Consider the following 14,485-nt stretch of genomic DNA (forward strand, 5'->3'; position numbering starts at 1 on the left):
CTAGGGACAAAGAATGCAAATGGACGATCATATTTATTGTCAGAATTATTTCTGGAAGCATAGGTTCTGTTCACGATTGGGGATGGTGGGAAAAGCAACGTGTGAAGCGTGGATTGGTGTGATTTTCTTTTTCTTTTTGAAGCAATTAAACGTGAAGCGATTTGAATTGTCCAAACTCTTTAAATAATTGTGATTTAAACTCTCCTGAAGAGTACTAGCAGGTTCTGACAGGTTCTGGAGAACTGGTAGCGGAAATTTTGAGTAGTTTGGAGAACCGGCAAATGCCACCTCTGGCTGGCCCCAGAGTGGGCTGGGAATGGAGATTTTGCAGTATCCTTCCCCTGCCACGCCCATCAAGCCACACCACACCCACCAAGCCACGCCCACAGAACCCGTAGTAAAAAAATTTGGATTTCACCACTAAGTACTAGTGATAATAATAGAATCAGGAACTTTGGACAGCTCACGTCATGGCTATTCTCAGACACTGATATAATGCAAATGACAACAATAATAAAAAAGACGTATTGACTAACAAAGCTATCACATCAGATTCTCCCAGCACTATTTCTGAAAATTGGCTCCTATCACCCATCTTGTCGATGACCTTGAGGGAGGGACACGGATTGGGATGGGATAGTGCATTTTTCCAGACCCTCCTTGATCCCTTAACAGATAATTTAACAGATTAACAGAGTTGGAAGGGGCCTTATAGGTCATCTAGTCCACCCCAGTTCAAGCAAGAGACCCTACACCATTTCTGACAGATGGCAGCCCAATCTTTTCTTGAAAGTCTCAAGTGATGAAGCTCCCACAACTTCCGAAGGCAACTTCTGTTCCATTGGCTGATTGTTCTCACTGTCAGAAAGTTCCTCCTCATTTCTAGGTTGTATCTCTCCTTGGTCAGTTTCCATCCATTATTCCTTGTCTGGCCTTCAGGTGCTTTGGAAAACAGCTTGACCCCTTCCTCTCTGTGGCAGCCCCTCAGATATTGGAAGACTGCTATCATGTCTCCCCTGGTTCTTCTCTTCACTAGACTAGCCATGTCCAGTTCCTGCAACCATTCATCGTATGTTTTAGCCTCCAGTCCCCTAATCATTCTGGTTGCTCTTTTCTGCACTTTTTCCAGAGTCTCAACATCTTTTTTTATAGTGTAGTGACCAAAATTGGATGCAGTACATCCAATTACTGCTTAAGCAGGAGATCTCTGAGGTTCCTTCCAACTCTATGTTCTATGAGATCATATCTAGGAAAGAGAAAAGGGGCAGGAAGAGAAAGAGGAGAAGAAAAGGTGTAAATAAAAACAGAACGAAGAGATAAATGACTTCCTTGTACTCCAGTTTAGTCTCTCATCAATCAGCATGCTGTTCCTGACAGAGAATGGAGGCAAATAAAATTCTTCCTATGTTTTGCATTTTTGTATTTTTTAAAAAACTCTATATTCAAACACACCGAATGGGAGAAGATGGCAAGGAAGCGATGGGCAATGGGGAGAAAGCAGAACTGCTTAATTCATTCTTTGCATCTGTCTTCATTCAAAAGGAAAAAAAAATAATAGCTCAAGCTACCAAAAGAAGAATCATAAAAGACAGACCAGTTATATTAACAATACAAGAACCATTATTCTTCTGCCCTTGTGTTGATTTGCACACAGTTTGGATGGCTGGGTGGGCACTGTAATATCTTTCCATATTTAGGATCATTATGTATTAAGTTCCAAGGAGCTGCTGATTGTTGTTAGAGAAAATGAAAGTCATCAACGTACAAGACATGCAACCTTGATGAATAATCTCAGGTTATAACAGAATAACAGAGTTGGAAGGAATAGAATAGAATAGAATAGAATAGAATAGAATAGAATAGAATAGAATAGAATAGAATAGAATAGAATAGAATAGAATAGAATAGAATAACAGAGTTGGAAGGAACTTTGGAGGTCTTCTAGTCCAACCCCCTGCTTAGGCAAGAAACCCTACACCACTTCAGACAAATGGTTATCCAACATCTTCTTAAAAACTTCCAGTGTTGGAGCATTCACAACATCTGGAGGCAAGTTGTTCCAATTGTTCTGTCAGGAAATTCTCCTTAGTTCTAGGTTGCTTCTCTCCTTGACTAGTTTCCACCCATTGCTTCTTGTCCTGCCCTCAGGTGCTCTGGAGAATAGCTTGACTCCCTCTTCTTTGGGGCAGCCCCTGAGATATTGGATAACAGCTATCATGTCTCCCCTAGTCCTTCTTTTCATTAAACTAGACATACCCAGTTCCTGCAACCGTTCTTCATATGTTTTAGCCTCCAGTCCCCTAATCATCTTTGTTGCTCCTCTCTGCACTCTTTCTAGAGTCTCCACATCTTTTTTACATTGTGGCGACCAAAACTGGATGCAATATTCCAAGTGTGGCCTTATTAAGGCATTATAAAGTGGTGTTAACACTTGATGTGATCTTGATTCTATCCCTCTGTCTATGCAGCCTAGAACTGTGTTGGCTTTTTTGGCAGCTGCTGCACACGGCTGGCTCATATTTAAATGGTTGCCCACTAGGACTCCAAGATCCCTCTCACAGTTACTACTACTGAGCAAGGTACCACATATACTGTACCTATGCAGGGATCTTGGCAGCCCTTGAAGTTCAACCCCATGCTCAGGCAGGAGACCTATATCTTTTCAGACAAATGGTTGTCCAACCACTTCTTAAAAACTCCCAGTGTTGGAGCATTCACAACTTCTGGAGGCAAGTAGTTCCACTGATTAATTGTTCTGTCTGTCTATAACTGTCTCACTTATATCTGGGAGTCCATTGATTTGCAGTTTCCTGCTTAGGTTTCCTACAGAACCTTCTTTTTTTTTTTCTTACACTGAAGGTTGTGATCTTGAAGTCTAAGTAAGCCTCGTGGAGTTTGATGGGACATTGAAAAGTAAAGGAAGGGTCGCTCCCAGTGGTGGGTGGGATTCAAGTAATTTAACAACCGGTTCTCTGCCCTAATGATTTCTTCCAACAACCAGTTTGCCAAACTGCTCAGAAAATTAACAACCGCTTCTCCTGAAGTGGTGCGAACTGGCTGAATCCCACCACTGGTCGCTCCTCATTTTCATTCAGTGATGGGACTCAGCTGGTTCGGGCCAGTTCAGATGAATTGGTAGTAAATTGCTGGCTGGCTCTGTCCCACCCCACCCCTTCCAGGAGTCCCTACAAGCCCCATTTTGGCTCCCAGGTAAGTGCATGGAGGCCTCATAGGCCCAAAATGGGATGCGTACGGGGGAGTGTGACCCCCCCGTGACCCGTTTTCACTCCCAGAAGGCTTCAGGGAGGCCTCCTAGGCCCAAAATGCTTCCATGGGGGTGCAGGAGGCCAAGTGCTGCCTGTCGCACCCCCTGGCCACGCTCACCATGGCCACGCCCACCCAGCCAGTCATTAGGGCAGAGAACCGGTTGTTAAATTATTTGAATCCCACCACTGTTTTCATTCATTTCCCCCCGAATAAGCATGGCCAAACTCAATTCAAAGAGCCAAGAAACAAAACTTGGCCGGATGAAGTTTGTTATGTGATCGTTTCTGTTTCCTTTGTGGGTTTTGGAACTAGATGGAAGAAACAAGCAGACAAAGGCACAGATACGGGCAATCTGCAGGGGGTTTATAATGGGAGACCAACTGCTGTGTACATAAATAATATTCCAACCTTTTGCAGATGAAAGTAAAAAATGCAAAAGGTTCCTGCCTGTGTGAATGGTTTCGTGTGCATATAGTTGCAAAGTCAGAGATGCTCTTTTCAACAGATTTTTTAAAATATTTTTTTAAATATGCATGTAGATTTTCTGACACTGACAGCATTCAACAGCATTCAACTGGAACAGGAGTTGCTTTCGGAAGTTGTGGGAGCTTCATCACTGGAAGCTTTCAAGAAGAGACTGGACTGCCATCTGTCAGAAATGGTGTAGGGTCAGTCTCCTGCTTGGGTGAGGGGGTTGGACTAGATGACCTACATGGTCCCTTCCAACTCGCGACTTGCTAAGGGAGACGTTTTGCCCCATTTTCTGACCTTCCTTGCCACAGTCCCTTCCAGTTCTGCTATTTTGTTCCTTTTTGTATCTTGGATCTTACAGGCAATTTACATCACTGTCAAACTGCTAGAGGTTCAGGTTGTAAGGTCATCACCAGGGGTGATAATCACCTTCGCTATCAGTTCGCAAATGTGAGCGCGCACGCATGCGCAGGGACTTCCGGGCATGCTCAGAGCATCAAACATGTGGATAAATGGGATGTGATTACATCCGGGCGGGTGGGCGAAGCCACCCGCAGCCGTCGCTACCAGTTCGCCCAAACTGGATAGAACCTGCTGAATACCAACACTGGTCATCACTTATATTTCAGCTGTTTGTCTAAAGTGGTATAAGGCTTTCTGCTTGAATAGGGGGGTGGACTAAATGACCTCCGGGGTCCCTTCCAAGCATTCCATCTGAGAGACACGTGGCAGAAAAAAAAGGAAGAAGTTGCAAACACATGTGAGAGATTGTGTATCCACTGTGAAAGGTATTACACCGGTTGGGCAGACCTCAGGCTAATTGTTCCAAAAGAAGCTACTTGAAGGGGAAGAGGATAGCTGATGTTGTCCTTTTGTTCCTTTCCAAAGAAATCTTCCCCATATAATTACTTTCAACTACCACAGAACAGAGAAGGAAAGAGGGACCATTCCACACATGAAAAATAAGAAAAGAAAAATTGTGTCATTGTAATAAAAGAGAATACTTGTTTCTCAAGCTTGAAACAAGAGCCTTGGTACTACAGAGCCTTGGTACTATAAGAGCCTTGGTACTACAGTGGTTTAAAGCACCCTGTTATTAACACAGCTGCCTGCAATTTACTGCTGGTTCGAATCTCTCCAAGGCTCAAGGTTGACTCAGCCTTCCATCCTTTCTAAGGTAGGTTAAATGAGGACCCAGTTTGTGGGGGCAATAAGCTGACTTTGTATAAAATATACAAAAGTATGAAGGCTATTGCTGAGCACATTGTAAGCCGCCCTGAGTCTCCGGAGAAGGGCGGCATATAAATCAAATTAAAAAAAAAACAAAACAAAAAAAAAAAACAAGAGATCCTTGGAGGTCTCTGAGCTTGGTTATTGTTTTTTCTTGAAGACATTTCTTGAAGACAATGAAGTAATTCTCAGCTGTTCTAATAAAATATGTTTGTTTAGGACTGATTGTGTCTGGTAATAACTACTTGGGCCTAGGTCACAACAGGGCTGCAGGAGGCCATCCAGGCCGAAAACAGGGCATGGGAGGCCTCCACGTGCCCCCGCCACCCCAAGCTCCATTTTCACCAGCAGAGGGCTAGCAAAACAAACTAAAAACAAAAGGAGAAATGTTTCCCCTTTTGCATTTGAGCATGCAAGAGGGGACAGGAAAGGAGAAAGGGCAAGAGGAAAGACAGAGAAAAAGAAGGGAAGATGGGAAGAGAGCAAGGAAGGAAAAATAAGAAAAGAGGGGAAGGAAGAAGAAAGGAGAATGAAGAGGGAAGGAAAAAGAAAAGGAAGGAAGGAAGGAAGGAAGGAAGGAAGGAAGGAAGGAAGGAAGGAAGGAAGGAAATAATAATGAGAGTGAGAAAGGGTCTCAGGGAAGTCCTGCCTTAGCACTTGGCCACCATAGATGCCCCCAACATGAGTCCGGTGTCACACCTACCACGGCCACGCCCATGCCTGGCCACACACACCACGGCCACACACTTCTGGCCAAACCTCCCTCCGGCCCTCTGAGGTCAAACACAACCCTGATGCGGCCCTCAATGAAGTCGAGTTTGACACCCTGATGCTTTAGATGCTTTAGAACATCTTTCCCTCTAAGGTCCAATCCCCTATCCTTCTGCAAGAGCCTGAAGAGCTGGCTCTGCCAGTTGGCCTGGGGTCCAAATGAGGGGATTCTACACTGTAAGTGGCTGTTGGATTAATGTCAGACTCCATCTCCCCCCTCCCTTTTCTCTCTGCTCTCCACCCGTCCATCATTTTGGTTATCATATTGATATGTTTACCTTCACGCTGTTCCTTTGCCATTGTTTATTTTAAGGTACTATTACTTTGCTTCTGTTTACATTCCTTTCATTTCTTCCTTTTTATTATCGTAAGCCACCTAGAGTAGCCCCACAGGGAGATAGGCAGCGAAGAAATTTAACAAACCAATCAATCATGGATAAAATGTATTTCATGCATTCGTAAAAGGACACGGGAGAGGTATTTAAATATTAAATCAAATGCCTTGTCAGTGCAGGAATCTACAATTAAAGCATCACACCTAGCTTTCATTTAAACCTATCCAACTCATGGGCTGGGCTTCAAAAATTTCTAGCAAGGGGTTCTCTGCTCGGTTGATGGGTGGGCGTGGCCATGGTGGGCGTGGCCTAGACAGTCTCCTGCATCATGGCAAGGGGAGCTTTTTGCCCTCCCCGGGCTCTGGAGGCTTTCATCGCGCCTCCAGGAGGGCGAAAACGGCCTCCCCAGGCTCTGGAGGCCCTCTGGAGGCTGGAAACAGACCCATTTCCGACCTTCCTGAACTTCCGGTAGACTCATTTTTCTCCCTCCCCGAGCCTCCACGTGTGCCCTGCACTTACCTGCTTCCAAAACGGGCTGTGTGGGGGCTCCTGGGAGGGGTTTGGTGGGGTGGGCGGGGCCAGCCAGGAAGGAGTTCTCCAAACTGCACAGAATCTTAGCTAGAGGTTCTCCCGAACCCCTGCGACCCCCAGCAGCCCACTCCTGATCCAACTACTCTGAACAACGGTTCCACTATCAGACTGCTCTTGAATTGTTTTGGGTAACCTTAATTAGAATTTGCCTTTCGGTATTTTTCTTTTTTCTTTTTACCTATTTCCCAAACTGTTTACAGAAAACAGACAATGAACCCCTGACCAACTTATTCTCTCTGTTTTCTTGCACGCCTGGCAGAATGACGATCGCTTTAAACAAAAAAACAGAAGTGAAAAGCACCCGGTGACTTTCATGTGTCGGTACATCCTGCTGAGCTGTTATTTCAATTGCTCCAAGAAAGCTGATAAACGCACAATCAATGTATTTGGGAGACCGCCATTGTTCACACACTGAATGCAACACTTCAAGCGACAAAAGAGAGATTCACCACTCTGGATTCACTGCTGAGTTACAGGTAGAAGGATAAATCTGTGACCTACCTTGCTGATGTCTCTCACATTGTCAAAAATTAGATTAGGATTTCATTAGGACGGGTGTAGGACGTTAGCACCCATCCTTCTCCTAGGAAAATGAGATATTTTAGGAAATATTAAAAGGGCAGAATATTTCCCCTAAAAGGGAGGCAGAAACTCAGACCCCCCCCTTTGTCAATGGGCCATTAAGGCCTGGGCCAATCTATTCTACATTGTTATGATCTACCTTCTTCAGGCAGAACCATAGTAGGAATTGCTCAAAGCCCCTTCATTACATCATCACCCAGTAAGAATCAACCAAAGCCTAGGACTCAAAAGACAACCTACAAAGTTGCCCCTGCATGGCCCCATGGGAGTCTGACAACCAATCAGAATACAAGCTCAAATTCAAAAGCCCAGAGAGGGTATAAAACTTAGGCACTCTCAGCATCTCTTCCCTTTTTCTTCTTCACCAAACATCATCAAGGCATGTGATCCTGTCCACCATGTTTCCAGTGTCTTTCTTCCCACTTGGAACTGAACCCAGATGGACATTTCATCCAACACAGGAATACTGTTAGATCGGGTGATGGAAGAGACAGGACTCAGTGCTAACAGTAACAACAGCTCTAAACCAGGAGCCTGGTTTAGCTCAACAGACAGAAGCACTGTAATTTAACACCAGCTGTCTGCAATTAAAGTAAGATCGAATCTCGCCAGGCTCAAGGTTGACTCAGCCTTCCATCCTTTCTAAGGTAGGTAAATTGAGGACCCAGTTTGTGAGGGCAATAAGCTGACTTTGTATAAATATACAAAAGTATGAAGGCTATTGCTTAACGCACTGTAAGCCGCCCTGAGTCTCCGGAGAAGGGCGGCATATAAATCAAATTTAAAAAAAAATAAAATTGTAGATTGGTGCAACCCAGCAGCCAGCTCATCTGATTGCTTGCCCTTTTATAGGGAGCTGTCAGACAGGTCGGCCAATGGGGTTTGAGTCTTTTCCCGCCGGATTGGCGGACCAGAGTGAAGCCTATGCTCTCTCTAATTCAATATGCAATAAATACATTCTTCTTTTGCTTACCTTTTTCTGTATAAACAACAGAGAAGTCTATGGAGATTCTCAATCATCCAGGTCAAGGTTGTCCTAAAGATGTTTTTCCAAAAGGCAATTGGTCTTTCTTTTCTTTTTTTTCCCTTGAAAACACTTCACTTCTCATTCAAGAAGCAAACTGATGAACCTTCTTGGATGAGAAGCGAAACGTTTTCAAGGAAGAAACCAAAAAAATCCAGTTGCCCTTTGGAAAAGCACCTTTGGAACAAACAAAAGAGAACCATTATGGATGGAAGAAGCCTATTACAAGATTCCAAACAGGGGAAAAATGAAAAGATTCTCTTTTACTTAGATCTTCGACTTAGCAAACTGGGGAATATTTCCGATTGGCAGAGTTTAATCTGTAAAACAGCAGCACCAAGAAAGCATCCTCAGTTGGGATGATTGAAGGGTTTGCAAATAGGACCAGAGGTGGTATTCAGCCAGTTCAGATCAGTTCTGGTGAACCGGTACCTCCGATGATCAGTTGGCCCCACCCACCTGCCCCCACTCTATCCTGTCCTTTATTTCCTGCTTTGTAGCTCATCTCAATCACACGGTATACCTGATTTCCCCCCTCCCTCGCTGTTCTACTTACCGTTGCTGACTTGGAAGGTAAGCAGCTGAGCTTCTAAATGCTCCATTTTCAGCACTGCTGTTGTGGCCCGTGCAGCTAGTAGCTGATTCAGACAGCGAGGAGGCTGGAGAAGATGTGGTGCCAGAGGCGGGGATTCAGCCAGGGCCTTCAGAACCTCCAGAAGCTCCCTTAAGTGAAGAGGATGAAGAGGAGGAGTCTCTTCTCAATGCACGGGCGCGCAGAGCTGCCAAAAGGCAGGAGTGGCTCCTCAGGAGGAAGTCTCCTCGAGAGTAAGGCTTGGGGCTAATTGGCCACTCCCTTAGCCTATTTAAGGAGGAACACCGACTGAAGCAATTTGCAGGGAACAACTTAGTTCACATATCTTCCCGTCTTGTCTTGCTTATCTTATCAGCTTCCTGCAAATTGCTTCTGGGCATTCTGCCAACCATAGTAAGCTTTCAGTTATTATTCTTTGAATTCTTGGTGGCTGTTAATGCAATTAATTAACAGCCATTGTTGTAAAAGACTGGTTTATTTAGTAAACTAAGGTTTGAAGAGACTTTGTGTGTGCTGCATTCTTTGGGGTCTGTAGCTGGGGCAGAACAATTGCATGCAAGTGCCTTAGGCGCGTGTGCGGTGGAAGCGTGCGCTCACCGAACTGGTTGTTAAACCAGCAGCATCCCACCATTGAATAGGACAGAAATGCCATTTATCAGCAGGAAAAGAACTGCTTTATGGTACAATATCTTTATATCGCCTCCAGAAAGCTCCATCAATAGAGCAGTACCATTGTTATGATTTCTGCTAGGAATACATCATGGTGGAGAACTTTTCTAGATATGTCCCAAAGGTGCTTGCTTTCCCAAAAGGCAACTGGACTTTCTTGGTTTTCTTTCTCTTTGAACTTTCTTCAAAGAAAAAAAAACAAACCAAGACAGTTTGGTTGCCTTTTGGGAAAAAAAGCACATTTGGGACAACCATGACCTGGATGATTGACAATCTCCATAGACATCTTTTCAGATATGTCTATGGAGATTCTCAGTCATCCAGGTTGTGGTTGTCCCAAAGGTGTTTTTTTTAAAAGAGGCAACTGGACTTTCCAATTTTCTATGAAGATGTTTTGCTTCTCATCCAAGAAGCTTCTTCAGCTCTTCAAAGAAAAACCAGAAGGTCCAGTTGCCTCTTGAAAAAGCACCTTTGGAACATTTCAGATATGGCTTTCCAGATATATTAAAATTAAAGGTTCCCCTTGCACATGTGTGCTAGTTGTTCCTGACTCTAGGGGGCGGTGCTCATCTCCGTTTCAAAGCCGAAGAGCCAGCGCTGTCCGAAGACGTCTCCCTGGTCATGTGGCCCACATGACTCAATGCCAAAGGCACACGGAACGCTGTTACCTTCCCACCAAAGGTGGTCCCTATTTTTCTACTTGCATTTTATAATATATAAGCTCACCCCATTATGCAGCACTAGGGATTCGAACCGCTGAACTGCCGACCTTTCAATCGACAAGCTCAGCGTCTTAGCCACTGAGCCATTGCATCCCAGATATTATTGAAGTACAATTCTCAGCTAGCATTGCCAATGATGGAGACATCTTGGAAGGTCTGGTCCAGCAGCATTTGGAGAAACACAGGTTGTGAATTCCTCTAGCAGGATTTAAAATGAAGTGTATCATGGGTAGGTTGATTGGCAGTAAGCATAGAGATATTACATTTATGTTATTCCTGCAGAGCTCAAGATGGGGGTCTCTTAATTACACATGTGTACAGCAGGGGTGGGATCCTACTGGTTTAACAGCTGGTTCGCTGAGCACATGCTTTGTGTTGTGTGCTGTGTGCACGTGCACACTTTGCAGAAAATTGAAATTTCGCATTGCTGAGAGCAAGGAAAACAGGTGAGGAGTGGCAATCCACTCTGCCGCCCCAATCAGCTGGGCTTCGGAAACAGAAATATAGGTGAGTATAACACAGGGGCTCTCAAAGAATGAGACAACCGGTTCGCTCACGGCTAAAAGTCGGAGCTAACTGTTTGCACGAACCGGTTCGAACCGGTAGAAACCCACTACTGTTGTACAGGTAGTGCTTGACTTACAACAGCTCATTTAGAGACCGTTTGATGTTACAATGCCACTGAAAAAAGTGAGTTATGACCATTTTCACACTTACATGGTCAGGTGATCAAAATTTAGACACTTGACAACTGACTCATATTTATGACCGTTGCAATGTCCAGGGGTCATGTCATCTATTTTTGTGTGACCTTCTGACAAGCTAAGTCAATGGGGTAGCCAGGTTTACTTAACAACCGTGTTATTGACTTAACAATTGCAGTGATTTCCTTAACAACAGTGGCAAGAAAGGACTTAAAATGGAGCAAAACTCACTTAACAAATGAGCATAAGATATTGTGGGCTCAATTGTGGTCGTAAGTCGAGGATACTGTAATTAATTTCCCTCCCCTCCACTTCAATGGGAGATTAAACAAAAATAGACCCAGGAGTATAAAAAGCAAGAAAATCAAGTGTGGGACTAATACCACTCTATCAAGCCTTAGTAAGACCACACCTAGAGTACTGCATCCAGTTTTGGTCACCACGCTATAAAAATGATGTTGAGACTCTAGAAAGAGTGCAGAAAAGAGCAACCAAGATGATTAGGGGACTGGAGACTAAAACATATGAAGAAGGGTTACAGGAACTGGGTATGGCTAGTCTAGTGAAGAGAAGGACCAGGGGAGAGATGATAGCAGTGTTCCAATATTTGAGGAGCTGCCACAGAGAGGAAAGGGTCAAGCCATTTTCCAAGGCACCTGAAGGCCAGACAAGGATTAATGGATGGAAACTGACCAAGGAGAGATTCAACCTAGAAATAAGGAGAAATTTCCTGACAGTAAGAACAATCAACCCATGGAACAGAAGTTGCCTTCAGAAGTTGTGGGAGCTTCATCACTGGAAGCTTTCAAGAAGAGACTGGACTGCCATCTGTCAGAAATGGTGTAGGGTCTCCTGTTTGGGTGGGTGGGGGTTGGACTAGATGACCTACAAGGTCCCTTCCAACTCTGCTAATCTGTAATCTGTAAAATAACGTTCCATCTCATCTGATAAAGCTTATGAGATGATGGCCTCTTTCCCTATAATTCCAGCTTCATGCACATTCAGATGCTTTTTCTTTCTTTGAATTAATGTGGGGTTCTTTGCATCAGTGAAAAGACAATCGATCCATTCATTTATATGTGTCTTTTCTGTTGCTTCTCTAAAGAGGCCATTAAAGTGTTGTGAACAGATAGATGCATGAAGAACACACATACAAAAAAAACCATTATATACCTGATTTATTTCCCTTTTGAAGGTCATCCTTACCTCTGGCATATTCTAACTTTTCATTCCCATAGACATTTTTCCCTTTCTTTTTGCCCCATGGAATAATAACAACAAAACACAGCATTTATACAACCGAACGTTTTCTCTCTGTGCTTCAAGGGTATGAACCAATCAATCCTCCCAGCATCCTTATGTATCAAGCAATTTTTATTAGGCGCAATTGGGGATAGACAAACACCGTCGAAAGACTGATGAGAACCTAAGGACATAATTACTTCCCAAGGGATGACTTTGTTTGCAGCCCGTTTTCTGAATTCCAAGAAGAGTAATGAAGCATCATCTGCAGAGACAATATTAGAAAAAAAACCACCACAACAACTAGGAACTCCCTCTTCCATGCATGCAAAAGGACGATCCATCCTGCGGTTTGAAAACTGTAATTCTGGGGCGTTTGAAATGATCTTTGCAATGCTGCAATCTTACCAATCTATCCACCTCCCTGCCCGCCCCCATAAAACTGTGTCTTTCCATGCTTGGGAGAGGCAAAGACATTTTTCGAAACCTCAGGAGCAATTTGTCTTCAAAAACCAATGTTTGAGGGGTTGTGATGTCATAGGAAATTCCTCCTATGTTGCTAAGGAGTTAATCTGCCAGCCTAAAATGCTAAGGAAAAAAAAAAACAGCCAGAAAAAAAAATCACAGGCATATATTTTGTGGCACTGGGCCAATGCTTTTCAAACTTGGCAATTGTAAGATGTGTTAGAAATTCTGTTTATTTATAGCATCACAGAGCAAACAAAGTCACTCTTTGTTGTCACCATGTGCTTTACTGCTCAACTGTTTTAACTGTAACCATGTGCTTTACTGCTCAACTGTTTTAACTGTTAACAAGATTTCAGAAACTCTACTTAGAACAAAAGAGCATAGAGAATAAACCATAGACCAGTGGTGGCAAACCTTTTACTCATCGAGTGCCAAACAGGAACATGCTTTGTGTGCTTTCTGCACGCATGTGCCATCCATGCTAATGCATGGCTCCTCCCCCATGTGCTGCATGCGCAACTGCACCATCTGAGCGTGAGCACAGCTTTTGTGTGTGCCCCCCACTGTGTGCTGTGTGCGCAATCGCACCATCTGCACATGCACATGGTTTTCGTGAGCAAATGCTGTCTGCGCCTGCATGTGCTGTGACCAGTACTCTTGTGTGCATGTGCAAACACGTGTGCATGCACAGGAGAGCTCTGAAGACCAGCTGGGTCCCCTGAATTGCATGCATACGCACTAGAGGCCCGAACATGAGCTGGGGCATGCGCACATGCACAGTTGCAGGTGAGATGGGCGACAGCTAGCGTGCCCGGAAAAACGGCTCTGCATGCCACTTCCGGCACGCATACCATAGGTTCGCCATCACGGCCATAGACCCAAACTTGTAAACACTGCCATCTACTGGCTGAATACTACTGTGGTTGTTGCATAAAAATACATTCCAGGAATGAATTCCAACAAGATGTCTGGATGACAATTCCCAGAATTGTCCAACCAGCTAGCTGGGACATTCTGGAAGCTGACATTCACACAACACAAAGTCACCAGGTTTGAAAAAAGATTCAATAGGCAAACTCACAATTGTTGGTTATCAAATGAAGTCTCCTTGATGTTGCCAATTTGGGTTGCTTTTAAACTTAACATGCTCTCTAGTGTCTTAACCTTCAGTGAGCTGATCACTGTTTGGTCCACTCTTCCTCCTTTTAATCTCAACTTTTAACTTATGAATACAAGTTAGTCCTCAACTTACAACAGTTTGTTTGGTGACCGAAGTTACAACAGTAAAAGTTATAAGCGACTTATAAAATGTACCCAAATCTAAGCCCCAAGTGCTGGAAATGCAACCAACACCAAGGTACTTTCTTTCATGCTTGGTGGTTATGCCCCGAAACGAAAAAGTATTGGATCAAAATACGAGATTGGCTACAAGATTTAACAAATTGCCAAATTGAGTTAAATCTGGAAACATTTCTCTTGGGAATATTAAAAACCAAATTTTATTTAAAAAAATAAGATATCTGATCCTGCATATACTAACAGCAGCAAGAATTGCGTTTGCGCAATATTGGAAAGAACATAACTTACCACCAGAGGGATTGATTATTCAAAAAATATTTGAATGTGCCAAAATGAATAAATTAATTTTAGAATTAAAAGAAAAAGAGGATTCGGAATATTATGTGGTTTGGGAAAAATGGTATAGGTGGATAGACAACAGAAATAAAAATAGGTAATATTTATAAGGAAGCTGAGGATATATATATGTATATAATATAGATTTTATGTGAATTGTTAATCCAAAGTATATAAAAATG

This window comes from Pituophis catenifer, unplaced genomic scaffold (genome assembly GCF_029215685.1).
Source record: "Pituophis catenifer annectens isolate HBS135680 unplaced genomic scaffold, rPitCat1.0.hap2 SCAF_3, whole genome shotgun sequence".
Lineage (NCBI taxonomy): Eukaryota > Metazoa > Chordata > Lepidosauria > Squamata > Colubridae > Pituophis > Pituophis catenifer.